Below are 3,805 nucleotides of genomic sequence, written 5' to 3'. Positions count from 1 at the left end.
AGTGGATGTCTGTATAGAGTAGTTGATTTATATAATATACTGTGTATATAACTGAGATGCATTCTATGTTGAGTTGGAGTTTATAGCTAAGCGGGGAGCGTTGTGTATTTAATATTTCACTAGTATTTGAGTAATATTGTAAATATTTTGTTTGAATAATCACTCTTGTTCATTTAAATAATACATTACGGGTTACAGTATATGTAAATTATGTGAATTGTATACATCATGATACTTGCACACCTCACATAAAGTAAAAAACAAAGTTAGACTCGCATTCCTGGCTCTCTTGTTTTTGTTTCAATTAGTTGTTATGTTTTCGAATTATGAAACATAACAATGCTGATACTCAAGCAATAGTCTTTTGGAAGTTTTTAAAAATGAATCACAAGGATACTGCTAAATTCCCACTGAGCTGAAGGAGTGTGGGAGGATTTAAGATTCATCAAACTTCCAGTTGAAAGTTTTGGAGCAAGACTGTACCATGATGAAGTGGAGTCCTCTAGTGGCAAAAGTGTGTAATTCACCAGATCCTTTCAGAACACAACAGTGTCATTGAATCAATGTTTAGTGTATGAGTAAACTATATCAACATTCTTTTTCCTAAAACAAATAGAGGTGCCATTCAGAAATTAGAATTAAAGAACAAGCACTCTTCTGTGGCTAAACATTGACAGTACAGATTTATCTTCTATTATGTTTGCCTTTAATGCTATTTTATAATTCAAGTGTGATAGACTGCACAATGAACAGAGAGAAGGGATATCTCATTTAGCACAGTAGAAAGTTCTCTGCCAAACCTAGTAACATTGTAACTGCAATCCAGAGAGAGGATTGCACAAAACATTAGGCTAAGGGAGGCACAATGCTATCCCTGAATTTAAAAAAAAACATACAAGTTAAATAAAACAGAATTTCTGCATCCTGTTTAGCTGCACATGTTAACTCAAATAATTTTGGCTTGCTTTATTATTGTTTCCTCCGGCTGTCTCTGGAGATCAGTAAGTTCCCAAATCCCAAGCAGCTTCCTCACTTCTGAAAAATCAAACGAAAATCTTTGCAGATTGCAGGATGTTGATTGTAAGTTATATTTAAAAACAGGCATGACAGATGGTGTGCATTGCATTTCTAACAGGAAGAGTTTTTTTGTTGTCAGTAAAATCCTTATCTTTTTTGAATGTCGCTTTTCTAGGAAAGAAAATGGGATGGGGTAATTCTGTAGGAAGTTAGAATGCAATGCTCACAGTTTGTCTTCAAAACACACACAGTTTTTAAGATTTCAGTTTTTCTGTAGATTCAATGCCAGTCTCAAGTTGTCACATATCAAACACAAGACTTAACTTTCAGCTCTGTGCTATATGGCTTTACACTCCATGGCCAATTTATTAGGTACACCTGCCGCCTGCCTGTTAATGCAAATATTGAATCATCCAATCATGTGGCAGTACCTCAATGCATAAGAGCATGCAGACATGGTCAAGAGGTTCAGTTGTTGTTCAGACCAAACATCAGAATGGGGAAGAAATGGGATCAAAGTGACTTTGACTGTAGAATGACTGGTGGTGCCAGATGGGGTGACTTGAGTATATCAAAACATGCTGATCTCTTGGGATTTTCACGCACGGCAGTCTCTTGAGTTTACAGGGAATTCTGTGAGAAAATCCGGTGAGCAGCAGTTCTGTGGGTGAACATGCCTTGATAATGAAAGAGGACAGAGAAGAATGGCAGATTTGTTCAAGTTGACAGGAGGGCAACAGTAACTTAAATAACCATGCGTTACAGCAGTGGTGTGCAAGAGGGCATCTATGAACACACAACATGTCGAACCTCCTGTATCTAATAAAGTGGCCACTTAAAGCTCTTGCATTGAGCTTTGCACCTTTGAAGAGGTGAATGGTGCTCCAGTCTTTCAAATGTGGCCCTGAAGAAGACCTCCAATGTATCCAGAATGCATTTTTTAAGGCACATAGAGCCCTAGGTCTTGTTTTGGATATAAAAAAGACACTGGTCCTATACTAGCCACCACCCAACTAGCCATTTATCTAGCCCTCTGTAAAAGTTGACGATATCACCATTGAGAAAGTAATCCACCTTCCCTACCAAGGAAGCATTCTCTCTTCAAAAGCAGACATTGACTCGAAGATCAGCCACTGCCTGAGTAATGCTAATGGAGCCTCTGCAAGATTAAGGAAAAGAATCTTTGAAGACTGCGAACTATAGATCCAAACAAAACTTTCGGTCTATAGAGCAGTTATACTTCCTACATTACTGTATGGAGCTGAATCATGGACCGCCTACAATCGACCCCTGAAAACCCTGTAGCAATATCACCAAAAAGACCCTTGTGAAAGGTTTACAGGATCAGGTGGAAGGACAGTTGCACTAACACCAGTGTACTGGAGGAGGCCAACATGAACAGCATTTCCACCATGAAAAAGCAACTCCGACGGATGCCTCATGTCATTTGGATGCCTAAGTCATGTGTTCCCTAAACAGATTCTTTACTCCCAGTTGAAAGAGGGTCAACAAACCTCTGGTGGGTGAAGGAAACGTTTCAAAGATAGCACCCAAATCACCTTGAAGAAATTCAACCTTACATCTGAAAACCGAGAAGACATTGCACTCAATAGATACATCCAGAGGAAATCTGTTCAAGAGGGGCCTCCACTGTACCACAGAAAAAAAGCAGCAGCTGCCAAAGGAGAGAACGAATAACAAATGACCTAAACACTAACCACAGCCACCATTTACTCATGTCCACACTGCACCAGGATGTGTGGATTCCTGATTGTCCTCTCCAGCAACCTGAGGACCTATCAATAGACAACTCTTTAGGGAAACAGCTTACTCAAGTCATTGTACTACTACTACTACTGCTATCACTAGTGGCTTCTTATATAATCTGATATAATAACAGAAAACTTGACTTGAGCAACACACAAAACATGCTGGAGGAACTCAGAAAGGCAGGCAGCATCTGTGGAAGGGAATAGACAGGTGACATTTCATGCCAAGACCCTTCATTAGGACTCAGTTGTGCAGTTGATAAAACTCAAGTTATAAAATAGCAATGCAGGCTAACATCATTAGGGATAAATGTGTCTTGCCAATATGTATACTCCTGTCCAATGATGCTACCTGACTTGTTGAGTTCCTCCAGCATTTTGTGTGTGTTGCAAAATGCTTTCAGCATCTGTAGAAACCCTTGTGTTTGTGATTATTTCACTTACTTTCTAATTCCAAAGAAGGACTTGGATGTGAAACATTTTTGTTTTTTCCTGTCTTACTGTGAATTTCCAGGACTTTCCTGGCCAGCTTTAATTGTTACAAGAGACTGGGCAGCAGCATTTGCACCGTCCTAAAATTGACTAACTTTTAAGAACAGTTTTGACTAATGCAGAAGGTCCAGTGGGTGTGCTGGGTTCTTTTAAACCACCATGTGACACAGTGGGTTTGGATTATGTAGCACAGTATTCCATCATGGACCACACAGGATAGATGGCCTAAGTTCCTACCTTATTGTGGTTGGAAGTCAGTTCAGCCAAGCTAAATAGGTCGATGCTCATTTCAAATTACTTCACTTGCCATAGTTGCTTCTTAAACCCGGAATGCTTATCTTGCTTTAACTTGCACTATACGATTTCCAAACATTTAGTTTCCCTCTTCATATTTTATCCCTTTTCTTCTTTGGCACCTTCTCCAACTCAGAAGTTTTTTTTAACCTTTTTCTGTTTACGTTACATGCCCTCACTTCCTGCTCACTTCCGATGTTCCTTAATGCTTCTGCTTTCTTTAGTCTCATCGT

Source organism: Hemitrygon akajei, chromosome 22 (genome assembly GCF_048418815.1).
Source record: "Hemitrygon akajei chromosome 22, sHemAka1.3, whole genome shotgun sequence".
NCBI lineage: Eukaryota > Metazoa > Chordata > Chondrichthyes > Myliobatiformes > Dasyatidae > Hemitrygon > Hemitrygon akajei.
This window is presented reverse-complemented; position numbering follows the sequence as displayed.